The sequence below is a fragment of the Schistocerca piceifrons genome, unplaced genomic scaffold, assembly GCF_021461385.2.
Source record: "Schistocerca piceifrons isolate TAMUIC-IGC-003096 unplaced genomic scaffold, iqSchPice1.1 HiC_scaffold_1772, whole genome shotgun sequence".
NCBI classification, from domain to species: domain Eukaryota; kingdom Metazoa; phylum Arthropoda; class Insecta; order Orthoptera; family Acrididae; genus Schistocerca; species Schistocerca piceifrons.
Genome location: NW_025727648.1, coordinates 286,115 through 310,297, shown reverse-complemented (window position 1 = coordinate 310,297; position 24,183 = coordinate 286,115). Strand labels below are relative to the sequence as shown.

General features: G+C 47.8%; 47 non-coding genes across 47 annotated transcripts; all 47 read left to right on the top strand.

Annotated features, from left to right (window-relative positions):
- The first annotated feature begins 62 nt into the window (after window positions 1-62).
- Window positions 63-135, top strand: Trnak-cuu. The gene has a single exon. It is a non-coding gene; the product is annotated as a tRNA-Lys (tRNA).
- Window positions 136-456: 321 nt separating this feature from the next.
- Window positions 457-528, top strand: Trnat-agu. Its single transcript has one exon. It is a non-coding gene; the product is annotated as a tRNA-Thr (tRNA).
- A 542-nt stretch (window positions 529-1,070) lies between these two features.
- Window positions 1,071-1,143, top strand: Trnar-ucg. The gene has a single exon. It is a non-coding gene; the product is annotated as a tRNA-Arg (tRNA).
- Window positions 1,144-1,581: 438 nt separating this feature from the next.
- Trnak-cuu lies at window positions 1,582-1,654 on the top strand. Its single transcript has one exon. It is a non-coding gene; the product is annotated as a tRNA-Lys (tRNA).
- Window positions 1,655-2,587: 933 nt separating this feature from the next.
- On the top strand, window positions 2,588-2,660 carry Trnar-ucg. The gene has a single exon. It is a non-coding gene; the product is annotated as a tRNA-Arg (tRNA).
- A 438-nt stretch (window positions 2,661-3,098) lies between these two features.
- On the top strand, window positions 3,099-3,171 carry Trnak-cuu. Its single transcript has one exon. It is a non-coding gene; the product is annotated as a tRNA-Lys (tRNA).
- A 321-nt stretch (window positions 3,172-3,492) lies between these two features.
- Trnat-agu lies at window positions 3,493-3,564 on the top strand. The gene has a single exon. It is a non-coding gene; the product is annotated as a tRNA-Thr (tRNA).
- Window positions 3,565-4,106: 542 nt separating this feature from the next.
- On the top strand, window positions 4,107-4,179 carry Trnar-ucg. The gene has a single exon. It is a non-coding gene; the product is annotated as a tRNA-Arg (tRNA).
- Window positions 4,180-4,617: 438 nt separating this feature from the next.
- Trnak-cuu lies at window positions 4,618-4,690 on the top strand. Its single transcript has one exon. It is a non-coding gene; the product is annotated as a tRNA-Lys (tRNA).
- Window positions 4,691-5,011: 321 nt separating this feature from the next.
- Trnat-agu lies at window positions 5,012-5,083 on the top strand. Its single transcript has one exon. It is a non-coding gene; the product is annotated as a tRNA-Thr (tRNA).
- A 542-nt stretch (window positions 5,084-5,625) lies between these two features.
- Window positions 5,626-5,698, top strand: Trnar-ucg. The gene has a single exon. It is a non-coding gene; the product is annotated as a tRNA-Arg (tRNA).
- A 438-nt stretch (window positions 5,699-6,136) lies between these two features.
- Window positions 6,137-6,209, top strand: Trnak-cuu. The gene has a single exon. It is a non-coding gene; the product is annotated as a tRNA-Lys (tRNA).
- Window positions 6,210-6,530: 321 nt separating this feature from the next.
- Window positions 6,531-6,602, top strand: Trnat-agu. Its single transcript has one exon. It is a non-coding gene; the product is annotated as a tRNA-Thr (tRNA).
- A 545-nt stretch (window positions 6,603-7,147) lies between these two features.
- Window positions 7,148-7,220, top strand: Trnar-ucg. The gene has a single exon. It is a non-coding gene; the product is annotated as a tRNA-Arg (tRNA).
- A 438-nt stretch (window positions 7,221-7,658) lies between these two features.
- On the top strand, window positions 7,659-7,731 carry Trnak-cuu. The gene has a single exon. It is a non-coding gene; the product is annotated as a tRNA-Lys (tRNA).
- Window positions 7,732-8,052: 321 nt separating this feature from the next.
- Trnat-agu lies at window positions 8,053-8,124 on the top strand. The gene has a single exon. It is a non-coding gene; the product is annotated as a tRNA-Thr (tRNA).
- Window positions 8,125-8,666: 542 nt separating this feature from the next.
- On the top strand, window positions 8,667-8,739 carry Trnar-ucg. Its single transcript has one exon. It is a non-coding gene; the product is annotated as a tRNA-Arg (tRNA).
- A 438-nt stretch (window positions 8,740-9,177) lies between these two features.
- Window positions 9,178-9,250, top strand: Trnak-cuu. The gene has a single exon. It is a non-coding gene; the product is annotated as a tRNA-Lys (tRNA).
- Window positions 9,251-9,571: 321 nt separating this feature from the next.
- On the top strand, window positions 9,572-9,643 carry Trnat-agu. The gene has a single exon. It is a non-coding gene; the product is annotated as a tRNA-Thr (tRNA).
- Window positions 9,644-10,185: 542 nt separating this feature from the next.
- On the top strand, window positions 10,186-10,258 carry Trnar-ucg. Its single transcript has one exon. It is a non-coding gene; the product is annotated as a tRNA-Arg (tRNA).
- Window positions 10,259-10,696: 438 nt separating this feature from the next.
- Window positions 10,697-10,769, top strand: Trnak-cuu. Its single transcript has one exon. It is a non-coding gene; the product is annotated as a tRNA-Lys (tRNA).
- A 321-nt stretch (window positions 10,770-11,090) lies between these two features.
- Window positions 11,091-11,162, top strand: Trnat-agu. The gene has a single exon. It is a non-coding gene; the product is annotated as a tRNA-Thr (tRNA).
- Window positions 11,163-11,704: 542 nt separating this feature from the next.
- On the top strand, window positions 11,705-11,777 carry Trnar-ucg. The gene has a single exon. It is a non-coding gene; the product is annotated as a tRNA-Arg (tRNA).
- A 438-nt stretch (window positions 11,778-12,215) lies between these two features.
- Window positions 12,216-12,288, top strand: Trnak-cuu. Its single transcript has one exon. It is a non-coding gene; the product is annotated as a tRNA-Lys (tRNA).
- A 321-nt stretch (window positions 12,289-12,609) lies between these two features.
- Window positions 12,610-12,681, top strand: Trnat-agu. The gene has a single exon. It is a non-coding gene; the product is annotated as a tRNA-Thr (tRNA).
- A 542-nt stretch (window positions 12,682-13,223) lies between these two features.
- Trnar-ucg lies at window positions 13,224-13,296 on the top strand. Its single transcript has one exon. It is a non-coding gene; the product is annotated as a tRNA-Arg (tRNA).
- Window positions 13,297-13,734: 438 nt separating this feature from the next.
- Window positions 13,735-13,807, top strand: Trnak-uuu. Its single transcript has one exon. It is a non-coding gene; the product is annotated as a tRNA-Lys (tRNA).
- Window positions 13,808-14,128: 321 nt separating this feature from the next.
- Window positions 14,129-14,200, top strand: Trnat-agu. Its single transcript has one exon. It is a non-coding gene; the product is annotated as a tRNA-Thr (tRNA).
- Window positions 14,201-14,742: 542 nt separating this feature from the next.
- Trnar-ucg lies at window positions 14,743-14,815 on the top strand. The gene has a single exon. It is a non-coding gene; the product is annotated as a tRNA-Arg (tRNA).
- Window positions 14,816-15,253: 438 nt separating this feature from the next.
- On the top strand, window positions 15,254-15,326 carry Trnak-cuu. Its single transcript has one exon. It is a non-coding gene; the product is annotated as a tRNA-Lys (tRNA).
- Window positions 15,327-15,647: 321 nt separating this feature from the next.
- On the top strand, window positions 15,648-15,719 carry Trnat-agu. The gene has a single exon. It is a non-coding gene; the product is annotated as a tRNA-Thr (tRNA).
- Window positions 15,720-16,264: 545 nt separating this feature from the next.
- On the top strand, window positions 16,265-16,337 carry Trnar-ucg. The gene has a single exon. It is a non-coding gene; the product is annotated as a tRNA-Arg (tRNA).
- Window positions 16,338-16,775: 438 nt separating this feature from the next.
- Trnak-cuu lies at window positions 16,776-16,848 on the top strand. Its single transcript has one exon. It is a non-coding gene; the product is annotated as a tRNA-Lys (tRNA).
- Window positions 16,849-17,169: 321 nt separating this feature from the next.
- On the top strand, window positions 17,170-17,241 carry Trnat-agu. Its single transcript has one exon. It is a non-coding gene; the product is annotated as a tRNA-Thr (tRNA).
- A 545-nt stretch (window positions 17,242-17,786) lies between these two features.
- Window positions 17,787-17,859, top strand: Trnar-ucg. Its single transcript has one exon. It is a non-coding gene; the product is annotated as a tRNA-Arg (tRNA).
- A 438-nt stretch (window positions 17,860-18,297) lies between these two features.
- On the top strand, window positions 18,298-18,370 carry Trnak-cuu. Its single transcript has one exon. It is a non-coding gene; the product is annotated as a tRNA-Lys (tRNA).
- A 321-nt stretch (window positions 18,371-18,691) lies between these two features.
- Trnat-agu lies at window positions 18,692-18,763 on the top strand. The gene has a single exon. It is a non-coding gene; the product is annotated as a tRNA-Thr (tRNA).
- A 545-nt stretch (window positions 18,764-19,308) lies between these two features.
- On the top strand, window positions 19,309-19,381 carry Trnar-ucg. Its single transcript has one exon. It is a non-coding gene; the product is annotated as a tRNA-Arg (tRNA).
- A 438-nt stretch (window positions 19,382-19,819) lies between these two features.
- Window positions 19,820-19,892, top strand: Trnak-cuu. Its single transcript has one exon. It is a non-coding gene; the product is annotated as a tRNA-Lys (tRNA).
- A 321-nt stretch (window positions 19,893-20,213) lies between these two features.
- Window positions 20,214-20,285, top strand: Trnat-agu. The gene has a single exon. It is a non-coding gene; the product is annotated as a tRNA-Thr (tRNA).
- Window positions 20,286-20,827: 542 nt separating this feature from the next.
- Window positions 20,828-20,900, top strand: Trnar-ucg. The gene has a single exon. It is a non-coding gene; the product is annotated as a tRNA-Arg (tRNA).
- A 438-nt stretch (window positions 20,901-21,338) lies between these two features.
- On the top strand, window positions 21,339-21,411 carry Trnak-uuu. Its single transcript has one exon. It is a non-coding gene; the product is annotated as a tRNA-Lys (tRNA).
- Window positions 21,412-21,732: 321 nt separating this feature from the next.
- Trnat-agu lies at window positions 21,733-21,804 on the top strand. Its single transcript has one exon. It is a non-coding gene; the product is annotated as a tRNA-Thr (tRNA).
- A 542-nt stretch (window positions 21,805-22,346) lies between these two features.
- Trnar-ucg lies at window positions 22,347-22,419 on the top strand. Its single transcript has one exon. It is a non-coding gene; the product is annotated as a tRNA-Arg (tRNA).
- Window positions 22,420-22,857: 438 nt separating this feature from the next.
- Window positions 22,858-22,930, top strand: Trnak-cuu. The gene has a single exon. It is a non-coding gene; the product is annotated as a tRNA-Lys (tRNA).
- Window positions 22,931-23,251: 321 nt separating this feature from the next.
- Window positions 23,252-23,323, top strand: Trnat-agu. Its single transcript has one exon. It is a non-coding gene; the product is annotated as a tRNA-Thr (tRNA).
- A 545-nt stretch (window positions 23,324-23,868) lies between these two features.
- Trnar-ucg lies at window positions 23,869-23,941 on the top strand. Its single transcript has one exon. It is a non-coding gene; the product is annotated as a tRNA-Arg (tRNA).
- Window positions 23,942-24,183: the final 242 nt, after the last annotated feature.

The window sequence follows — 24,183 nt, the reverse complement described above, 5'->3', positions numbered from 1 at the left end:
GATCTTCCATAGATGGTCGCAGGTCGCATAAATACTGTATGGCTCGTGACGCGTTGTGTGGAGCCCGGCTAGCTCAGTCGGTAGAGCATGAGACTCTTAATCTCAGGGTCGTGGGTTCGAGCCCCACGCTGGGCGGCGCAAAATTTTGTGTCTACGCGGATGCAACCTGCGCCCCTCTCGTGAGCCTTGCGTAATGAACGTAACGGGTTACGACGATGCCTAGCTTCGTATGAATATCAGAGGAATGGTTTTTGAAGCTGAAAGTAGCTCTGAAATGAAATAAAAGTGTTGTTTTGGAATTTTAGGCGTACATCGATATCGTGTGAGATGTGTAGGAAAGCAGCAGCTGTGCTAACTAAATACAAATAATGGTCGCTAATGCGGTGCGTTTCCAGCTGAAGGGCTCCGATTGACTGGTCCATAAGATTGAAGTACCCGAAATGTGCACTAGGCGGCGCCTCCTTAGCTCAGTGGCAGAGCGCTGGTCTAGTAAACCAGAGGTCGTGAGTTCGATCCTCACAGGAGGCAAAAGAATTTTGTAACAGCCCCTTCTAACGTAGATCTTTCGAAAAAAGCGGTCAAGGATATAAAAAATTATGAATGGGTTCGGTATTTAAGAAATGCTCTCGCAAATGAATAGTGCGAATGGTGCTATTAAAGTAGGCACCAGAAACTGCTGCTTTTGGCAGTCTCCGGAGAATGCCGACGTGGAATACTTAGTTCTTGTGATGTATTTTCTACCCCTGGTAGAGACCCTCGCGGTTGTCGTCGTCGTCGGCGCCGCCGCCGCTTTGGTAATAGAGGCAACTCGCCATTGTATGACATAGGGTGAGGCACCTTCTGCAAGCGACTGAGATGGCAGTAAGCAATTGAAGCTGATTTGCAACCTCTTGTTTGATCAGCGTCACAAGGGCTTGAATGTAACTTGCGATGGGACACAGCAAGAAGTAGCGTCGCCTTTTTAGTACTGAAATTGGAGATGGAGAATTGCGTCAAAGATGGGAAATTCATTCCGGCAAGCGTACAAATGGCGACAATGAGGTGTGTGTGGGGAAGCATATTGCGCCAGTGACCGTGTGGCCTAATGGATAAGGCGTCGGACTTCGGATCCGAAGATTGCAGGTTCGAATCCTGTCACGGTCGAGTTTTTCCAGTTCTGCAAAAGATGCATGCTGTTTTACTGAGTTGTTTGAGTACTACAAATCTAGTTGAAAGTTGCTGCTGTCCGCTTCCTGGCTGCAAACCGGCGTCTACCTGAAGCTCAAGCAAGACAAAGGGGTTGTGTAGCGAAATTTTCGGCACAGTGCCGATCAGGAGAGATTTTTGGAACTACTGCGTCTGACTCAGGACCCAAGAGCTGCGCCACAGGCGTCTGCGCACAGTCGAGCATGTGTGTTGAATAATGGTGCTGATAGCCACGTATCATTTCAAGTAGATTTGATGCCTTTCGGAAAATTTATTTCATTGAATAGGAATTGTAGCTCATTTGTGGCAGCAGGAAATAAGCTGTAGTCAAAAGGATCTTCCATAGATGGTCGCAGGTCGCATAAATACTGTATGGCTCGTGACGCGTTGTGTGGAGCCCGGCTAGCTCAGTCGGTAGAGCATGAGACTCTTAATCTCAGGGTCGTGGGTTCGAGCCCCACGCAGGGCGGCGCAAAATTTTGTGTCTACGCGGATGCAACCTGCGCCCCTCTCGTGAGCCTTGCGTAATGAACGTAACGGGTTACGACGATGCCTAGCTTCGTATGAATATCAGAGGAATGGTTTTTGAAGCTGAAAGTAGCTCTGAAATGAAATAAAAGTGTTGTTTTGGAATTTTAGGCGTACATCGATATCGTGTGAGATGTGTAGGAAAGCAGCAGCTGTGCTAACTAAATACAAATAATGGTCGCTAATGCGGTGCGTTTCCAGCTGAAGGGCTCCGATTGACTGGTCCATAAGATTGAAGTACCCGAAATGTGCACTAGGCGGCGCCTCCTTAGCTCAGTGGCAGAGCGCTGGTCTAGTAAACCAGAGTTAGATCCTCAGAGGAGGCAAAAGAATTTTGTAACAGCCCCTTCTAACGTAGATCTTTCGAAAAAAGCGGTCAAGGATATAAAAAATTATGAATGGGTTCGGTATTTAAGAAATGCTCTCGCAAATGAATAGTGCGAATGGTGCTATTAAAGTAGGCACCAGAAACTGCTGCTTTTGGCAGTCTCCGGAGAATGCCGACGTGGAATACTTAGTTCTTGTGATGTATTTTCTACCCCTGGTAGAGACCCTCGCGGTTGTCGTCGTCGTCGTCGTCGGCGCCGCCGCCGCTTTGGTAATAGAGGCAACTCGCCATTGTATGACATAGGGTGAGGCACCTTCTGCAAGCGACTGAGATGGCAGTAAGCAATTGAAGCTGATTTGCAACCTCTTGTTTGATCAGCGTCACAAGGGCTTGAATGTAACTTGCGATGGGACACAGCAAGAAGTAGCGTCGCCTTTTTAGTACTGAAATTGGAGATGGAGAATTGCGTCAAAGATGGGAAATTCATTCCGGCAAGCGTACAAATGGCGACAATGAGGTGTGTGTGGGGAAGCATATTGCGCCAGTGACCGTGTGGCCTAATGGATAAGGCGTCGGACTTCGGATCCGAAGATTGCAGGTTCGAATCCTGTCACGGTCGAGTTTTTCCAGTTCTGCAAAAGATGCATGCTGTTTTACTGAGTTGTTTGAGTACTACAAATCTAGTTGAAAGTTGCTGCTGTCCGCTTCCTGGCTGCAAACCGGCGTCTACCTGAAGCTCAAGCAAGACAAAGGGGTTGTGTAGCGAAATTTTCGGCACAGTGCCGATCAGGAGAGATTTTTGGAACTACTGCGTCTGACTCAGGACCCAAGAGCTGCGCCACAGGCGTCTGCGCACAGTCGAGCATGTGTGTTGAATAATGGTGCTGATAGCCACGTATCATTTCAAGTAGATTTGATGCCTTTCGGAAAATTTATTTCATTGAATAGGAATTGTAGCTCATTTGTGGCAGCAGGAAATAAGCTGTAGTCAAAAGGATCTTCCATAGATGGTCGCAGGTCGCATAAATACTGTATGGCTCGTGACGCGTTGTGTGGAGCCCGGCTAGCTCAGTCGGTAGAGCATGAGACTCTTAATCTCAGGGTCGTGGGTTCGAGCCCCACGCAGGGCGGCGCAAAATTTTGTGTCTACGCGGATGCAACCTGCGCCCCTCTCGTGAGCCTTGCGTAATGAACGTAACGGGTTACGACGATGCCTAGCTTCGTATGAATATCAGAGGAATGGTTTTTGAAGCTGAAAGTAGCTCTGAAATGAAATAAAAGTGTTGTTTTGGAATTTTAGGCGTACATCGATATCGTGTGAGATGTGTAGGAAAGCAGCAGCTGTGCTAACTAAATACAAATAATGGTCGCTAATGCGGTGCGTTTCCAGCTGAAGGGCTCCGATTGACTGGTCCATAAGATTGAAGTACCCGAAATGTGCACTAGGCGGCGCCTCCTTAGCTCAGTGGCAGAGCGCTGGTCTAGTAAACCAGAGGTCGTGAGTTCGATCCTCACAGGAGGCAAAAGAATTTTGTAACAGCCCCTTCTAACGTAGATCTTTCGAAAAAAGCGGTCAAGGATATAAAAAATTATGAATGGGTTCGGTATTTAAGAAATGCTCTCGCAAATGAATAGTGCGAATGGTGCTATTAAAGTAGGCACCAGAAACTGCTGCTTTTGGCAGTCTCCGGAGAATGCCGACGTGGAATACTTAGTTCTTGTGATGTATTTTCTACCCCTGGTAGAGACCCTCGCGGTTGTCGTCGTCGTCGGCGCCGCCGCCGCTTTGGTAATAGAGGCAACTCGCCATTGTATGACATAGGGTGAGGCACCTTCTGCAAGCGACTGAGATGGCAGTAAGCAATTGAAGCTGATTTGCAACCTCTTGTTTGATCAGCGTCACAAGGGCTTGAATGTAACTTGCGATGGGACACAGCAAGAAGTAGCGTCGCCTTTTTAGTACTGAAATTGGAGATGGAGAATTGCGTCAAAGATGGGAAATTCATTCCGGCAAGCGTACAAATGGCGACAATGAGGTGTGTGTGGGGAAGCATATTGCGCCAGTGACCGTGTGGCCTAATGGATAAGGCGTCGGACTTCGGATCCGAAGATTGCATGTTCGAATCCTGTCACGGTCGAGTTTTTCCAGTTCTGCAAAAGATGCATGCTGTTTTACTGAGTTGTTTGAGTACTACAAATCTAGTTGAAAGTTGCTGCTGTCCGCTTCCTGGCTGCAAACCGGCGTCTACCTGAAGCTCAAGCAAGACAAAGGGGTTGTGTAGCGAAATTTTCGGCACAGTGCCGATCAGGAGAGATTTTTGGAACTACTGCGTCTGACTCAGGACCCAAGAGCTGCGCCACAGGCGTCTGCGCACAGTCGAGCATGTGTGTTGAATAATGGTGCTGATAGCCACGTATCATTTCAAGTAGATTTGATGCCTTTCGGAAAATTTATTTCATTGAATAGGAATTGTAGCTCATTTGTGGCAGCAGGAAATAAGCTGTAGTCAAAAGGATCTTCCATAGATGGTCGCAGGTCGCATAAATACTGTATGGCTCGTGACGCGTTGTGTGGAGCCCGGCTAGCTCAGTCGGTAGAGCATGAGACTCTTAATCTCAGGGTCGTGGGTTCGAGCCCCACGCTGGGCGGCGCAAAATTTTGTGTCTACGCGGATGCAACCTGCGCCCCTCTCGTGAGCCTTGCGTAATGAACGTAACGGGTTACGACGATGCCTAGCTTCGTATGAATATCAGAGGAATGGTTTTTGAAGCTGAAAGTAGCTCTGAAATGAAATAAAAGTGTTGTTTTGGAATTTTAGGCGTACATCGATATCGTGTGAGATGTGTAGGAAAGCAGCAGCTGTGCTAACTAAATACAAATAATGGTCGCTAATGCGGTGCGTTTCCAGCTGAAGGGCTCCGATTGACTGGTCCATAAGATTGAAGTACCCGAAATGTGCACTAGGCGGCGCCTCCTTAGCTCAGTGGCAGAGCGCTGGTCTAGTAAACCAGAGGTCGTGAGTTCGATCCTCACAGGAGGCAAAAGAATTTTGTAACAGCCCCTTCTAACGTAGATCTTTCGAAAAAAGCGGTCAAGGATATAAAAAATTATGAATGGGTTCGGTATTTAAGAAATGCTCTCGCAAATGAATAGTGCGAATGGTGCTATTAAAGTAGGCACCAGAAACTGCTGCTTTTGGCAGTCTCCGGAGAATGCCGACGTGGAATACTTAGTTCTTGTGATGTATTTTCTACCCCTGGTAGAGACCCTCGCGGTTGTCGTCGTCGTCGGCGCCGCCGCCGCTTTGGTAATAGAGGCAACTCGCCATTGTATGACATAGGGTGAGGCACCTTCTGCAAGCGACTGAGATGGCAGTAAGCAATTGAAGCTGATTTGCAACCTCTTGTTTGATCAGCGTCACAAGGGCTTGAATGTAACTTGCGATGGGACACAGCAAGAAGTAGCGTCGCCTTTTTAGTACTGAAATTGGAGATGGAGAATTGCGTCAAAGATGGGAAATTCATTCCGGCAAGCGTACAAATGGCGACAATGAGGTGTGTGTGGGGAAGCATATTGCGCCAGTGACCGTGTGGCCTAATGGATAAGGCGTCGGACTTCGGATCCGAAGATTGCAGGTTCGAATCCTGTCACGGTCGAGTTTTTCCAGTTCTGCAAAAGATGCATGCTGTTTTACTGAGTTGTTTGAGTACTACAAATCTAGTTGAAAGTTGCTGCTGTCCGCTTCCTGGCTGCAAACCGGCGTCTACCTGAAGCTCAAGCAAGACAAAGGGGTTGTGTAGCGAAATTTTCGGCACAGTGCCGATCAGGAGAGATTTTTGGAACTACTGCGTCTGACTCAGGACCCAAGAGCTGCGCCACAGGCGTCTGCGCACAGTCGAGCATGTGTGTTGAATAATGGTGCTGATAGCCACGTATCATTTCAAGTAGATTTGATGCCTTTCGGAAAATTTATTTCATTGAATAGGAATTGTAGCTCATTTGTGGCAGCAGGAAATAAGCTGTAGTCAAAAGGATCTTCCATAGATGGTCGCAGGTCGCATAAATACTGTATGGCTCGTGACGCGTTGTGTGGAGCCCGGCTAGCTCAGTCGGTAGAGCATGAGACTCTTAATCTCAGGGTCGTGGGTTCGAGCCCCACGCAGGGCGGCGCAAAATTTTGTGTCTACGCGGATGCAACCTGCGCCCCTCTCGTGAGCCTTGCGTAATGAACGTAACGGGTTACGACGATGCCTAGCTTCGTATGAATATCAGAGGAATGGTTTTTGAAGCTGAAAGTAGCTCTGAAATGAAATAAAAGTGTTGTTTTGGAATTTTAGGCGTACATCGATATCGTGTGAGATGTGTAGGAAAGCAGCAGCTGTGCTAACTAAATACAAATAATGGTCGCTAATGCGGTGCGTTTCCAGCTGAAGGGCTCCGATTGACTGGTCCATAAGATTGAAGTACCCGAAATGTGCACTAGGCGGCGCCTCCTTAGCTCAGTGGCAGAGCGCTGGTCTAGTAAACCAGAGGTCGTGAGTTCGATCCTCACAGGAGGCAAAAGAATTTTGTAACAGCCCCTTCTAACGTAGATCTTTCGAAAAAAGCGGTCAAGGATATAAAAAATTATGAATGGGTTCGGTATTTAAGAAATGCTCTCGCAAATGAATAGTGCGAATGGTGCTATTAAAGTAGGCACCAGAAACTGCTGCTTTTGGCAGTCTCCGGAGAATGCCGACGTGGAATACTTAGTTCTTGTGATGTATTTTCTACCCCTGGTAGAGACCCTCGCGGTTGTCGTCGTCGTCGTCGGCGCCGCCGCCGCTTTGGTAATAGAGGCAACTCGCCATTGTATGACATAGGGTGAGGCACCTTCTGCAAGCGACTGAGATGGCAGTAAGCAATTGAAGCTGATTTGCAACCTCTTGTTTGATCAGCGTCACAAGGGCTTGAATGTAACTTGCGATGGGACACAGCAAGAAGTAGCGTCGCCTTTTTAGTACTGAAATTGGAGATGGAGAATTGCGTCAAAGATGGGAAATTCATTCCGGCAAGCGTACAAATGGCGACAATGAGGTGTGTGTGGGGAAGCATATTGCGCCAGTGACCGTGTGGCCTAATGGATAAGGCGTCGGACTTCGGATCCGAAGATTGCATGTTCGAATCCTGTCACGGTCGAGTTTTTCCAGTTCTGCAAAAGATGCATGCTGTTTTACTGAGTTGTTTGAGTACTACAAATCTAGTTGAAAGTTGCTGCTGTCCGCTTCCTGGCTGCAAACCGGCGTCTACCTGAAGCTCAAGCAAGACAAAGGGGTTGTGTAGCGAAATTTTCGGCACAGTGCCGATCAGGAGAGATTTTTGGAACTACTGCGTCTGACTCAGGACCCAAGAGCTGCGCCACAGGCGTCTGCGCACAGTCGAGCATGTGTGTTGAATAATGGTGCTGATAGCCACGTATCATTTCAAGTAGATTTGATGCCTTTCGGAAAATTTATTTCATTGAATAGGAATTGTAGCTCATTTGTGGCAGCAGGAAATAAGCTGTAGTCAAAAGGATCTTCCATAGATGGTCGCAGGTCGCATAAATACTGTATGGCTCGTGACGCGTTGTGTGGAGCCCGGCTAGCTCAGTCGGTAGAGCATGAGACTCTTAATCTCAGGGTCGTGGGTTCGAGCCCCACGCTGGGCGGCGCAAAATTTTGTGTCTACGCGGATGCAACCTGCGCCCCTCTCGTGAGCCTTGCGTAATGAACGTAACGGGTTACGACGATGCCTAGCTTCGTATGAATATCAGAGGAATGGTTTTTGAAGCTGAAAGTAGCTCTGAAATGAAATAAAAGTGTTGTTTTGGAATTTTAGGCGTACATCGATATCGTGTGAGATGTGTAGGAAAGCAGCAGCTGTGCTAACTAAATACAAATAATGGTCGCTAATGCGGTGCGTTTCCAGCTGAAGGGCTCCGATTGACTGGTCCATAAGATTGAAGTACCCGAAATGTGCACTAGGCGGCGCCTCCTTAGCTCAGTGGCAGAGCGCTGGTCTAGTAAACCAGAGGTCGTGAGTTCGATCCTCACAGGAGGCAAAAGAATTTTGTAACAGCCCCTTCTAACGTAGATCTTTCGAAAAAAGCGGTCAAGGATATAAAAAATTATGAATGGGTTCGGTATTTAAGAAATGCTCTCGCAAATGAATAGTGCGAATGGTGCTATTAAAGTAGGCACCAGAAACTGCTGCTTTTGGCAGTCTCCGGAGAATGCCGACGTGGAATACTTAGTTCTTGTGATGTATTTTCTACCCCTGGTAGAGACCCTCGCGGTTGTCGTCGTCGTCGGCGCCGCCGCCGCTTTGGTAATAGAGGCAACTCGCCATTGTATGACATAGGGTGAGGCACCTTCTGCAAGCGACTGAGATGGCAGTAAGCAATTGAAGCTGATTTGCAACCTCTTGTTTGATCAGCGTCACAAGGGCTTGAATGTAACTTGCGATGGGACACAGCAAGAAGTAGCGTCGCCTTTTTAGTACTGAAATTGGAGATGGAGAATTGCGTCAAAGATGGGAAATTCATTCCGGCAAGCGTACAAATGGCGACAATGAGGTGTGTGTGGGGAAGCATATTGCGCCAGTGACCGTGTGGCCTAATGGATAAGGCGTCGGACTTCGGATCCGAAGATTGCAGGTTCGAATCCTGTCACGGTCGAGTTTTTCCAGTTCTGCAAAAGATGCATGCTGTTTTACTGAGTTGTTTGAGTACTACAAATCTAGTTGAAAGTTGCTGCTGTCCGCTTCCTGGCTGCAAACCGGCGTCTACCTGAAGCTCAAGCAAGACAAAGGGGTTGTGTAGCGAAATTTTCGGCACAGTGCCGATCAGGAGAGATTTTTGGAACTACTGCGTCTGACTCAGGACCCAAGAGCTGCGCCACAGGCGTCTGCGCACAGTCGAGCATGTGTGTTGAATAATGGTGCTGATAGCCACGTATCATTTCAAGTAGATTTGATGCCTTTCGGAAAATTTATTTCATTGAATAGGAATTGTAGCTCATTTGTGGCAGCAGGAAATAAGCTGTAGTCAAAAGGATCTTCCATAGATGGTCGCAGGTCGCATAAATACTGTATGGCCCGTGACGCGTTGTGTGGAGCCCGGCTAGCTCAGTCGGTAGAGCATGAGACTCTTAATCTCAGGGTCGTGGGTTCGAGCCCCACGCTGGGCGGCGCAAAATTTTGTGTCTACGCGGATGCAACCTGCGCCCCTCTCGTGAGCCTTGCGTAATGAACGTAACGGGTTACGACGATGCCTAGCTTCGTATGAATATCAGAGGAATGGTTTTTGAAGCTGAAAGTAGCTCTGAAATGAAATAAAAGTGTTGTTTTGGAATTTTAGGCGTACATCGATATCGTGTGAGATGTGTAGGAAAGCAGCAGCTGTGCTAACTAAATACAAATAATGGTCGCTAATGCGGTGCGTTTCCAGCTGAAGGGCTCCGATTGACTGGTCCATAAGATTGAAGTACCCGAAATGTGCACTAGGCGGCGCCTCCTTAGCTCAGTGGCAAAGCGCTGGTCTAGTAAACCAGAGGTCGTGAGTTCGATCCTCACAGGAGGCAAAAGAATTTTGTAACAGCCCCTTCTAACGTAGATCTTTCGAAAAAAGCGGTCAAGGATATAAAAAATTATGAATGGGTTCGGTATTTAAGAAATGCTCTCGCAAATGAATAGTGCGAATGGTGCTATTAAAGTAGGCACCAGAAACTGCTGCTTTTGGCAGTCTCCGGAGAATGCCGACGTGGAATACTTAGTTCTTGTGATGTATTTTCTACCCCTGGTAGAGACCCTCGCGGTTGTCGTCGTCGTCGGCGCCGCCGCCGCTTTGGTAATAGAGGCAACTCGCCATTGTATGACATAGGGTGAGGCACCTTCTGCAAGCGACTGAGATGGCAGTAAGCAATTGAAGCTGATTTGCAACCTATTGTTTGATCAGCGTCACAAGGGCTTGAATGTAACTTGCGATGGGACACAGCAAGAAGTAGCGTCGCCTTTTTAGTACTGAAATTGGAGATGGAGAATTGCGTCAAAGATGGGAAATTCATTCCGGCAAGCGTACAAATGGCGACAATGAGGTGTGTGTGGGGAAGCATATTGCGCCAGTGACCGTGTGGCCTAATGGATAAGGCGTCGGACTTCGGATCCGAAGATTGCAGGTTCGAATCCTGTCACGGTCGAGTTCTTCCAGTTCTGCAAAAGATGCATGCTGTTTTACTGAGTTGTTTGAGTACTACAAATCTAGTTGAAAGTTGCTGCTGTCCGCTTCCTGGCTGCAAACCGGCGTCTACCTGAAGCTCAAGCAAGACAAAGGGGTTGTGTAGCGAAATTTTCGGCACAGTGCCGATCAGGAGAGATTTTTGGAACTACTGCGTCTGACTCAGGACCCAAGAGCTGCGCCACAGGCGTCTGCGCACAGTCGAGCATGTGTGTTGAATAATGGTGCTGATAGCCACGTATCATTTCAAGTAGATTTGATGCCTTTCGGAAAATTTATTTCATTGAATAGGAATTGTAGCTCATTTGTGGCAGCAGGAAATAAGCTGTAGTCAAAAGGATCTTCCATAGATGGTCGCAGGTCGCATAAATACTGTATGGCTCGTGACGCGTTGTGTGGAGCCCGGCTAGCTCAGTCGGTAGAGCATGAGACTCTTAATCTCAGGGTCGTGGGTTCGAGCCCCACGCTGGGCGGCGCAAAATTTTGTGTCTACGCGGATGCAACCTGCGCCCCTCTCGTGAGCCTTGCGTAATGAACGTAACGGGTTACAACGATGCCTAGCTTCGTATGAATATCAGAGGAATGATTTTTGAAGCTGAAGGTAGCTCTGAAATGAAATAAAAGTGTTGTTTTGGAATTTTAGGCGTACATCGATATCGTGTGAGATGTGTAGGAAAGCAGCAGCTGTGCTAACTAAATACAAATAATGGTCGCTAATGCGGTGCGTTTCCAGCTGAAGGGCTCCGATTGACTGGTCCATAAGATTGAAGTACCCGAAATGTGCACTAGGCGGCGCCTCCTTAGCTCAGTGGCAGAGCGCTGGTCTAGTAAACCAGAGGTCGTGAGTTCGATCCTCACAGGAGGCAAAAGAATTTTGTAACAGCCCCTTCTAACGTAGATCTTTCGAAAAAAGCGGTCAAGGATATAAAAAATTATGAATGGGTTCGGTATTTAAGAAATGCTCTCGCAAATGAATAGTGCGAATGGTGCTATTAAAGTAGGCACCAGAAACTGCTGCTTTTGGCAGTCTCCGGAGAATGCCGACGTGGAATACTTAGTTCTTGTGATGTATTTTCTACCCCTGGTAGAGACCCTCGCGGTTGTCGTCGTCGTCGGCGCCGCCGCCGCTTTGGTAATAGAGGCAACTCGCCATTGTATGACATAGGGTGAGGCACCTTCTGCAAGCGACTGAGATGGCAGTAAGCAATTGAAGCTGATTTGCAACCTATTGTTTGATCAGCGTCACAAGGGCTTGAATGTAACTTGCGATGGGACACAGCAAGAAGTAGCGTCGCCTTTTTAGTACTGAAATTGGAGATGGAGAATTGCGTCAAAGATGGGAAATTCATTCCGGCAAGCGTACAAATGGCGACAATGAGGTGTGTGTGGGGAAGCATATTGCGCCAGTGACCGTGTGGCCTAATGGATAAGGCGTCGGACTTCGGATCCGAAGATTGCAGGTTCGAATCCTGTCACGGTCGAGTTCTTCCAGTTCTGCAAAAGATGCATGCTGTTTTACTGAGTTGTTTGAGTACTACAAATCTAGTTGAAAGTTGCTGCTGTCCGCTTCCTGGCTGCAAACCGGCGTCTACCTGAAGCTCAAGCAAGACAAAGGGGTTGTGTAGCGAAATTTTCGGCACAGTGCCGATCAGGAGAGATTTTTGGAACTACTGCGTCTGACTCAGGACCCAAGAGCTGCGCCACAGGCGTCTGCGCACAGTCGAGCATGTGTGTTGAATAATGGTGCTGATAGCCACGTATCATTTCAAGTAGATTTGATGCCTTTCGGAAAATTTATTTCATTGAATAGGAATTGTAGCTCATTTGTGGCAGCAGGAAATAAGCTGTAGTCAAAAGGATCTTCCATAGATGGTCGCAGGTCGCATAAATACTGTATGGCTCGTGACGCGTTGTGTGGAGCCCGGCTAGCTCAGTCGGTAGAGCATGAGACTCTTAATCTCAGGGTCGTGGGTTCGAGCCCCACGCTGGGCGGCGCAAAATTTTGTGTCTACGCGGATGCAACCTGCGCCCCTCTCGTGAGCCTTGCGTAATGAACGTAACGGGTTACAACGATGCCTAGCTTCGTATGAATATCAGAGGAATGGTTTTTGAAGCTGAAAGTAGCTCTGAAATGAAATAAAAGTGTTGTTTTGGAATTTTAGGCGTACATCGATATCGTGTGAGATGTGTAGGAAAGCAGCAGCTGTGCTAACTAAATACAAATAATGGTCGCTAATGCGGTGCGTTTCCAGCTGAAGGGCTCCGATTGACTGGTCCATAAGATTGAAGTACCCGAAATGTGCACTAGGCGGCGCCTCCTTAGCTCAGTGGCAAAGCGCTGGTCTAGTAAACCAGAGGTCGTGAGTTCGATCCTCACAGGAGGCAAAAGAATTTTGTAACAGCCCCTTCTAACGTAGATCTTTCGAAAAAAGCGGTCAAGGATATAAAAAATTATGAATGGGTTCGGTATTTAAGAAATGCTCTCGCAAATGAATAGTGCGAATGGTGCTATTAAAGTAGGCACCAGAAACTGCTGCTTTTGGCAGTCTCCGGAGAATGCCGACGTGGAATACTTAGTTCTTGTGATGTATTTTCTACCCCTGGTAGAGACCCTCGCGGTTGTCGTCGTCGTCGGCGCCGCCGCCGCTTTGGTAATAGAGGCAACTCGCCATTGTATGACATAGGGTGAGGCACCTTCTGCAAGCGACTGAGATGGCAGTAAGCAATTGAAGCTGATTTGCAACCTCTTGTTTGATCAGCGTCACAAGGGCTTGAATGTAACTTGCGATGGGACACAGCAAGAAGTAGCGTCGCCTTTTTAGTACTGAAATTGGAGATGGAGAATTGCGTCAAAGATGGGAAATTCATTCCGGCAAGCGTACAAATGGCGACAATGAGGTGTGTGTGGGGAAGCATATTGCGCCAGTGACCGTGTGGCCTAATGGATAAGGCGTCGGACTTCGGATCCGAAGATTGCAGGTTCGAATCCTGTCACGGTCGAGTTTTTCCAGTTCTGCAAAAGATGCATGCTGTTTTACTGAGTTGTTTGAGTACTACAAATCTAGTTGAAAGTTGCTGCTGTCCGCTTCCTGGCTGCAAACCGGCGTCTACCTGAAGCTCAAGCAAGACAAAGGGGTTGTGTAGCGAAATTTTCGGCACAGTGCCGATCAGGAGAGATTTTTGGAACTACTGCGTCTGACTCAGGACCCAAGAGCTGCGCCACAGGCGTCTGCGCACAGTCGAGCATGTGTGTTGAATAATGGTGCTGATAGCCACGTATCATTTCAAGTAGATTTGATGCCTTTCGGAAAATTTATTTCATTGAATAGGAATTGTAGCTCATTTGTGGCAGCAGGAAATAAGCTGTAGTCAAAAGGATCTTCCATAGATGGTCGCAGGTCGCATAAATACTGTATGGCTCGTGACGCGTTGTGTGGAGCCCGACTAGCTCAGTCGGTAGAGCATGAGACTTTTAATCTCAGGGTCGTGGGTTCGAGCCCCACGCTGGGCGGCGCAAAATTTTGTGTCTACGCGGATGCAACCTGCGCCCCTCTCGTGAGCCTTGCGTAATGAACGTAACGGGTTACGACGATGCCTAGCTTCGTATGAATATCAGAGGAATGGTTTTTGAAGCTGAAAGTAGCTCTGAAATGAAATAAAAGTGTTGTTTTGGAATTTTAGGCGTACATCGATATCGTGTGAGATGTGTAGGAAAGCAGCAGCTGTGCTAACTAAATACAAATAATGGTCGCTAATGCGGTGCGTTTCCAGCTGAAGGGCTCCGATTGACTGGTCCATAAGATTGAAGTACCCGAAATGTGCACTAGGCGGCGCCTCCTTAGCTCAGTGGCAGAGCGCTGGTCTAGTAAACCAGACGTCGTGAGTTCGATCCTCACAGGAGGCAAAAGAATTTTGTAACAGCCCCTTCTAACGTAGATCTTTCGAAAAAAGCGGTCAAGGATATAAAAAATTATGAATGGGTTCGGTATTTAAGAAATGCTCTCGCAAATGAATAGTGCGAATGGTGCTATTAAAGTAGGCACCAGAAACTGCTGCTTTTGGCAGTCTCCGGAGAATGCCGACGTGGAATACTTAGTTCTTGTGATGTATTTTCTACCCCTGGTAGAGACCCTCGCGGTTGTCGTCGTCGTCGGCGCCGCCGCCGCTTTGGTAATAGAGGCAACTCGCCATTGTATGACATAGGGTGAGGCACCTTCTGCAAGCGACTGAGATGGCAGTAAGCAATTGAAGCTGATTTGCAACCTCTTGTTTGATCAGCGTCACAAGGGCTTGAATGTAACTTGCGATGGGACACAGCAAGAAGTAGCGTCGCCTTTTTAGTACTGAAATTGGAGATGGAGAATTGCGTCAAAGATGGGAAATTCATTCCGGCAAGCGTACAAATGGCGACAATGAGGTGTGTGTGGGGAAGCATATTGCGCCAGTGACCGTGTGGCCTAATGGATAAGGCGTCGGACTTCGGATCCGAAGATTGCAGGTTCGAATCCTGTCACGGTCGAGTTCTTCCAGTTCTGCAAAAGATGCATGCTGTTTTACTGAGTTGTTTGAGTACTACAAATCTAGTTGAAAGTTGCTGCTGTCCGCTTCCTGGCTGCAAACCGGCGTCTACCTGAAGCTCAAGCAAGACAAAGGGGTTGTGTAGCGAAATTTTCGGCACAGTGCCGATCAGGAGAGATTTTTGGAACTACTGCGTCTGACTCAGGACCCAAGAGCTGCGCCACAGGCGTCTGCGCACAGTCGAGCATGTGTGTTGAATAATGGTGCTGATAGCCACGTATCATTTCAAGTAGATTTGATGCCTTTCGGAAAATTTATTTCATTGAATAGGAATTGTAGCTCATTTGTGGCAGCAGGAAATAAGCTGTAGTCAAAAGGATCTTCCATAGATGGTCGCAGGTCGCATAAATACTGTATGGCTCGTGACGCGTTGTGTGGAGCCCGGCTAGCTCAGTCGGTAGAGCATGAGACTCTTAATCTCAGGGTCGTGGGTTCGAGCCCCACGCTGGGCGGCGCAAAATTTTGTGTCTACGCGGATGCAACCTGCGCCCCTCTCGTGAGCCTTGCGTAATGAACGTAACGGGTTACGACGATGCCTAGCTTCGTATGAATATCAGAGGAATGGTTTTTGAAGCTGAAAGTAGCTCTGAAGTGAAATAAAAGTGTTGTTTTGGAATTTTAGGCGTACATCGATATCGTGTGAGATGTGTAGGAAAGCAGCAGCTGTGCTAACTAAATACAAATAATGGTCGCTAATGCGGTGCGTTTCCAGCTGAAGGGCTCCGATTGACTGGTCCATAAGATTGAAGTACCCGAAATGTGCACTAGGCGGCGCCTCCTTAGCTCAGTGGCAGAGCGCTGGTCTAGTAAACCAGAGGTCGTGAGTTCGATCCTCACAGGAGGCAAAAGAATTTTGTAACAGCCCCTTCTAACGTAGATCTTTCGAAAAAAGCGGTCAAGGATATAAAAAATTATGAATGGGTTCGGTATTTAAGAAATGCTCTCGCAAATGAATAGTGCGAATGGTGCTATTAAAGTAGGCACCAGAAACTGCTGCTTTTGGCAGTCTCCGGAGAATGCCGACGTGGAATACTTAGTTCTTGTGATGTATTTTCTACCCCTGGTAGAGACCCTCGCGGTTGTCGTCGTCGTCGTCGGCGCCGCCGCCGCTTTGGTAATAGAGGCAACTCGCCATTGTATGACATAGGGTGAGGCACCTTCTGCAAGCGACTGAGATGGCAGTAAGCAATTGAAGCTGATTTGCAACCTCTTGTTTGATCAGCGTCACAAGGGCTTGAATGTAACTTGCGATGGGACACAGCAAGAAGTAGCGTCGCCTTTTTAGTACTGAAATTGGAGATGGAGAATTGCGTCAAAGATGGGAAATTCATTCCGGCAAGCGTACAAATGGCGACAATGAGGTGTGTGTGGGGAAGCATATTGCGCCAGTGACCGTGTGGCCTAATGGATAAGGCGTCGGACTTCGGATCCGAAGATTGCAGGTTCGAATCCTGTCACGGTCGAGTTTTTCCAGTTCTGCAAAAGATGCATGCTGTTTTACTGAGTTGTTTGAGTACTACAAATCTAGTTGAAAGTTGCTGCTGTCCGCTTCCTGGCTGCAAACCGGCGTCTACCTGAAGCTCAAGCAAGACAAAGGGGTTGTGTAGCGAAATTTTCGGCACAGTGCCGATCAGGAGAGATTTTTGGAACTACTGCGTCTGACTCAGGACCCAAGAGCTGCGCCACAGGCGTCTGCGCACAGTCGAGCATGTGTGTTGAATAATGGTGCTGATAGCCACGTATCATTTCAAGTAGATTTGATGCCTTTCGGAAAATTTATTTCATTGAATAGGAATTGTAGCTCATTTGTGGCAGCAGGAAATAAGCTGTAGTCAAAAGGATCTTCCATAGATGGTCGCAGGTCGCATAAATACTGTATGGCTCGTGACGCGTTGTGTGGAGCCCGGCTAGCTCAGTCGGTAGAGCATGAGACTCTTAATCTCAGGGTCGTGGGTTCGAGCCCCACGCTGGGCGGCGCAAAATTTTGTGTCTACGCGGATGCAACCTGCGCCCCTCTCGTGAGCCTTGCGTAATGAACGTAACGGGTTACGACGATGCCTAGCTTCGTATGAATATCAGAGGAATGGTTTTTGAAGCTGAAAGTAGCTCTGAAATGAAATAAAAGTGTTGTTTTGGAATTTTAGGCGTACATCGATATCGTGTGAGATGTGTAGGAAAGCAGCAGCTGTGCTAACTAAATACAAATAATGGTCGCTAATGCGGTGCGTTTCCAGCTGAAGGGCTCCGATTGACTGGTCCATAAGATTGAAGTACCCGTAATGTGCACTAGGCGGCGCCTCCTTAGCTCAGTGGCACAGCGCTGGTCTAGTAAACCAGAGGTCGTGAGTTCGATCCTCACAGGAGGCAAAAGAATTTTGTAACAGCCCCTTCTAACGTAGATCTTTCGAAAAAAGCGGTCAAGGATATAAAAAATTATGAATGGGTTCGGTATTTAAGAAATGCTCTCGCAAATGAATAGTGCGAATGGTGCTATTAAAGTAGGCACCAGAAACTGCTGCTTTTGGCAGTCTCCGGAGAATGCCGACGTGGAATACTTAGTTCTTGTGATGTATTTTCTACCCCTGGTAGAGACCCTCGCGGTTGTCGTCGTCGTCGTCGGCGCCGCCGCCGCTTTGGTAATAGAGGCAACTCGCCATTGTATGACATAGGGTGAGGCACCTTCTGCAAGCGACTGAGATGGCAGTAAGCAATTGAAGCTGATTTGCAACCTCTTGTTTGATCAGCGTCACAAGGGCTTGAATGTAACTTGCGATGGGACACAGCAAGAAGTAGCGTCGCCTTTTTAGTACTGAAATTGGAGATGGAGAATTGCGTCAAAGATGGGAAATTCATTCCGGCAAGCGTACAAATGGCGACAATGAGGTGTGTGTGGGGAAGCATATTGCGCCAGTGACCGTGTGGCCTAATGGATAAGGCGTCGGACTTCGGATCCGAAGATTGCAGGTTCGAATCCTGTCACGGTCGAGTTTTTCCAGTTCTGCAAAAGATGCATGCTGTTTTACTGAGTTGTTTGAGTACTACAAATCTAGTTGAAAGTTGCTGCTGTCCGCTTCCTGGCTGCAAACCGGCGTCTACCTGAAGCTCAAGCAAGACAAAGGGGTTGTGTAGCGAAATTTTCGGCACAGTGCCGATCAGGAGAGATTTTTGGAACTACTGCGTCTGACTCAGGACCCAAGAGCTGCGCCACAGGCGTCTGCGCACAGTCGAGCATGTGTGTTGAATAATGGTGCTGATAGCCACGTATCATTTCAAGTAGATTTGATGCCTTTCGGAAAATTTATTTCATTGAATAGGAATTGTAGCTCATTTGTGGCAGCAGGAAATAAGCTGTAGTCAAAAGGATCTTCCATAGATGGTCGCAGGTCGCATAAATACTGTATGGCTCGTGACGCGTTGTGTGGAGCCCGGCTAGCTCAGTCGGTAGAGCATGAGACTCTTAATCTCAGGGTCGTGGGTTCGAGCCCCACGCTGGGCGGCGCAAAATTTTGTGTCTACGCGGATGCAACCTGCGCCCCTCTCGTGAGCGTTGCGTAATGAACGTAACGGGTTACGACGATGCCTAGCTTCGTATGAATATCAGAGGAATGGTTTTTGAAGCTGAAAGTAGCTCTGAAATGAAATAAAAGTGTTGTTTTGGAATTTTAGGCCTACATCGATATCGTGTGAGATGTGTAGGAAAGCAGCAGCTGTGCTAACTAAATACAAATAATGGTCGCTAATGCGGTGCGTTTCCAGCTGAAGGGCTCCGATTGACTGGTCCATAAGATTGAAGTACCCGAAATGCGCACTAGGCGGCGCCTTCTTAGCTCAGTGGCAGAGCGCTGGTCTAGTAAACCAGAGGTCGTGAGTTCGATCCTCACAGGAGGCAAAAGAATTTTGTAACAGCCTCTTCTAACGTAGATCTTTCGAAAAAAGCGGTCAAGGATATAAAAAATTATGAATGGGTTCGGTATTTAAGAAATGCTCTCGCAAATGAATAGTGCGAATGGTGCTATTAAAGTAGGCACCAGAAACTGCTGCTTTTGGCAGTCTCCGGAGAATGCCGACGTGGAATACTTAGTTCTTGTGATGTATTTTCTACCCCTGGTAGAGACCCTCGCGGTTGTCGTCGTCGTCGTCGGCGCCGCCGCCGCTTTGGTAATAGAGGCAACTCGCCATTGTATGACATAGGGTGAGGCACCTTCTGCAAGCGACTGAGATGGCAGTAAGCAATTGAAGCTGATTTGCAACCTCTTGTTTGATCAGCGTCACAAGGGCTTGAATGTAACTTGCGATGGGACACAGCAAGAAGTAGCGTCGCCTTTTTAGTACTGAAATTGGAGATGGAGAATTGCGTCAAAGATGGGAAATTCATTCCGGCAAGCGTACAAATGGCGACAATGAGGTGTGTGTGGGGAAGCATATTGCGCCAGTGACCGTGTGGCCTAATGGATAAGGCGTCGGACTTCGGATCCGAAGATTGCAGGTTCGAATCCTGTCACGGTCGAGTTTTTCCAGTTCTGCAAAAGATGCATGCTGTTTTACTGAGTTGTTTGAGTACTACAAATCTAGTTGAAAGTTGCTGCTGTCCGCTTCCTGGCTGCAAACCGGCGTCTACCTGAAGCTCAAGCAAGACAAAGGGGTTGTGTAGCGAAATTTTCGGCACAGTGCCGATCAGGAGAGATTTTTGGAACTACTGCGTCTGACTCAGGACCCAAGAGCTGCGCCACAGGCGTCTGCGCACAGTCGAGCATGTGTGTTGAATAATGGTGCTGATAGCCACGTATCATTTCAAGTAGATTTGATGCCTTTCGGAAAATTTATTTCATTGAATAGGAATTGTAGCTCATTTGTGGCAGCAGGAAATAAGCTGTAGTCAAAAGGATCTTCCATAGATGGTCGCAGGTCGCATAAATACTGTATGGCTCGTGACGCGTTGTGTGGAGCCCGGCTAGCTCAGTCGGTAGAGCATGAGACTCTTAATCTCAGAGTCGTGGGTTCGAGCCCCACGCTGGGCGGCGCAAAATTTTGTGTCTACGCGGATGCAACCTGCGCCCCTCTCGTGAGCCTTGCGTAATGAACGTAACGGGTTACGACGATGCCTAGCTTCGTATGAATATCAGAGGAATGGTTTTTGAAGCTGAAAGTAGCTCTGAAATGAAATAAAAGTGTTGTTTTGGAATTTTAGGCGTACATCGATATCGTGTGAGATGTGTAGGAAAGCAGCAGCTGTGCTAACTAAATACAAATAATGGTCGCTAATGCGGTGCGTTTCCAGCTGAAGGGCTCCGATTGACTGGTCCATAAGATTGAAGTACCCGAAATGTGAACTAGGCGGCGCCTCCTTAGCTCAGTGGCAGAGCGCTGGTCTAGTAAACCAGAGGTCGTGAGTTCGATCCTCACAGGAGGCAAAAGAATTTTGTAACAGCCCCTTCTAACGTAGATCTTTCGAAAAAAGCGGGCAAGGATATAAAAAATTATGAATGGGTTCGGTATTTAAGAAATGCTCTCGCAAATGAATAGTGCGAATGGTGCTATTAAAGTAGGCACCAGAAACTGCTGCTTTTGGCAGTCTCCGGAGAATGCCGACGTGGAATACTTAGTTCTTGTGATGTATTTTCTACCCCTGGTAGAGACCCTCGCGGTTGTCTTCGTCGTCGGCGCCGCCGCCGCTTTGGTAATAGAGGCAACTCGCCATTGTATGACATAGGGTGAGGCACCTTCTGCAAGCGACTGAGATGGCAGTAAGCAATTGAAGCTGATTTGCAACCTCTTGTTTGATCAGCGTCACAAGGGCTTGAATGTAACTTGCGATGGGACACAGCAAGAAGTAGCGTCGCCTTTTTAGTACTGAAATTGGAGATGGAGAATTGCGTCAAAGATGGGAAATTCATTCCGGCAAGCGTACAAATGGCGACAATGAGGTGTGTGTGGGGAAGCATATTGCGCCAGTGACCGTGTGGCCTAATGGATAAGGCGTCGGACTTCGGATCCGAAGATTGCAGGTTCGAATCCTGTCACGGTCGAGTTTTTCCAGTTCTGCAAAAGATGCATGCTGTTTTACTGAGTTGTTTGAGTACTACAAATCTAGTTGAAAGTTGCTGCTGTCCGCTTCCTGGCTGCAAACCGGCGTCTACCTGAAGCTCAAGCAAGACAAAGGGGTTGTGTAGCGAAATTTTCGGCACAGTGCCGATCAGGAGAGATTTTTGGAACTACTGCGTCTGACTCAGGACCCAAGAGCTGCGCCACAGGCGTCTGCGCACAGTCGAGCATGTGTGTTGAATAATGGTGCTGATAGCCACGTATCATTTCAAGTAGATTTGATGCCTTTCGGAAAATTTATTTCATTGAATAGGAATTGTAGCTCATTTGTGGCAGCAGGAAATAAGCTGTAGTCAAAAGGATCTTCCATAGATGGTCGCAGGTCGCATAAATACTGTATGGCTCGTGACGCGTTGTGTGGAGCCCGGCTAGCTCAGTCGGTAGAGCATGAGACTTTTAATCTCAGGGTCGTGGGTTCGAGCCCCACGCTGGGCGGCGCAAAATTTTGTGTCTACGCGGATGCAACCTGCGCCCCTCTCGTGAGCCTTGCGTAATGAACGTAACGGGTTACGACGATGCCTAGCTTCGTATGAATATCAGAGGAATGGTTTTTGAAGCTGAAAGTAGCTCTGAAATGAAATAAAAGTGTTGTTTTGGAATTTTAGGCGTACATCGATATCGTGTGAGATGTGTAGGAAAGCAGCAGCTGTGCTAACTAAATACAAATAATGGTCGCTAATGCGGTGCGTTTCCAGCTGAAGGGCTCCGATTGACTGGTCCATAAGATTGAAGTACCCGAAATGTGCACTAGGCGGCGCCTCCTTAGCTCAGTGGCAGAGCGCTGGTCTAGTAAACCAGACGTCGTGAGTTCGATCCTCACAGGAGGCAAAAGAATTTTGTAACAGCCCCTTCTAACGTAGATCTTTCGAAAAAAGCGGTCAAGGATATAAAAAATTATGAATGGGTTCGGTATTTAAGAAATGCTCTCGCAAATGAATAGTGCGAATGGTGCTATTAAAGTAGGCACCAGAAACTGCTGCTTTTGGCAGTCTCCGGAGAATGCCGACGTGGAATACTTAGTTCTTGTGATGTATTTTCTACCCCTGGTAGAGACCCTCGCGGTTGTCGTCGTCGTCGGCGCCGCCGCCGCTTTGGTAATAGAGGCAACTCGCCATTGTATGACATAGGGTGAGGCACCTTCTGCAAGCGACTGAGATGGCAGTAAGCAATTGAAGCTGATTTGCAACCTCTTGTTTGATCAGCGTCACAAGGGCTTGAATGTAACTTGCGATGGGACACAGCAAGAAGTAGCGTCGCCTTTTTAGTACTGAAATTGGAGATGGAGAATTGCGTCAAAGATGGGAAATTCATTCCGGCAAGCGTACAAATGGCGACAATGAGGTGTGTGTGGGGAAGCATATTGCGCCAGTGACCGTGTGGCCTAATGGATAAGGCGTCGGACTTCGGATCCGAAGATTGCAGGTTCGAATCCTGTCACGGTCGAGTTCTTCCAGTTCTGCAAAAGATGCATGCTGTTTTACTGAGTTGTTTGAGTACTACAAATCTAGTTGAAAGTTGCTGCTGTCCGCTTCCTGGCTGCAAACCGGCGTCTACCTGAAGCTCAAGCAAGACAAAGGGGTTGTGTAGCGAAATTTTCGGCACAGTGCCGATCAGGAGAGATTTTTGGAACTACTGCGTCTGACTCAGGACCCAAGAGCTGCGCCACAGGCGTCTGCGCACAGTCGAGCATGTGTGTTGAATAATGGTGCTGATAGCCACGTATCATTTCAAGTAGATTTGATGCCTTTCGGAAAATTTATTTCATTGAATAGGAATTGTAGCTCATTTGTGGCAGCAGGAAATAAGCTGTAGTCAAAAGGATCTTCCATAGATGGTCGCAGGTCGCATAAATACTGTATGGCTCGTGACGCGTTGTGTGGAGCCCGGCTAGCTCAGTCGGTAGAGCATGAGACTCTTAATCTCAGGGTCGTGGGTTCGAGCCCCACGCTGGGCGGCGCAAAATTTTGTGTCTACGCGGATGCAACCTGCGCCCCTCTCGTGAGCCTTGCGTAATGAACGTAACGGGTTACGACGATGCCTAGCTTCGTATGAATATCAGAGGAATGGTTTTTGAAGCTGAAAGTAGCTCTGAAGTGAAATAAAAGTGTTGTTTTGGAATTTTAGGCGTACATCGATATCGTGTGAGATGTGTAGGAAAGCAGCAGCTGTGCTAACTAAATACAAATAATGGTCGCTAATGCGGTGCGTTTCCAGCTGAAGGGCTCCGATTGACTGGTCCATAAGATTGAAGTACCCGAAATGTGCACTAGGCGGCGCCTCCTTAGCTCAGTGGCAGAGCGCTGGTCTAGTAAACCAGAGGTCGTGAGTTCGATCCTCACAGGAGGCAAAAGAATTTTGTAACAGCCCCTTCTAACGTAGATCTTTCGAAAAAAGCGGTCAAGGATATAAAAAATTATGAATGGGTTCGGTATTTAAGAAATGCTCTCGCAAATGAATAGTGCGAATGGTGCTATTAAAGTAGGCACCAGAAACTGCTGCTTTTGGCAGTCTCCGGAGAATGCCGACGTGGAATACTTAGTTCTTGTGATGTATTTTCTACCCCTGGTAGAGACCCTCGCGGTTGTCGTCGTCGTCGTCGGCGCCGCCGCCGCTTTGGTAATAGAGGCAACTCGCCATTGTATGACATAGGGTGAGGCACCTTCTGCAAGCGACTGAGATGGCAGTAAGCAATTGAAGCTGATTTGCAACCTCTTGTTTGATCAGCGTCACAAGGGCTTGAATGTAACTTGCGATGGGACACAGCAAGAAGTAGCGTCGCCTTTTTAGTACTGAAATTGGAGATGGAGAATTGCGTCAAAGATGGGAAATTCATTCCGGCAAGCGTACAAATGGCGACAATGAGGTGTGTGTGGGGAAGCATATTGCGCCAGTGACCGTGTGGCCTAATGGATAAGGCGTCGGACTTCGGATCCGAAGATTGCAGGTTCGAATCCTGTCACGGTCGAGTTTTTCCAGTTCTGCAAAAGATGCATGCTGTTTTACTGAGTTGTTTGAGTACTACAAATCTAGTTGAAAGTTGCTGCTGTCCGCTTCCTGGCTGCAAACCGGCGTCTACCTGAAGCTCAAGCAAGACAAAGGGGTTGTGTAGCGAAATTTTCGGCACAGTGCCGATCAGGAGAGATTTTTGGAACTACTGCGTCTGACTCAGGACCCAAGAGCTGCGCCACAGGCGTCTGCGCACAGTCG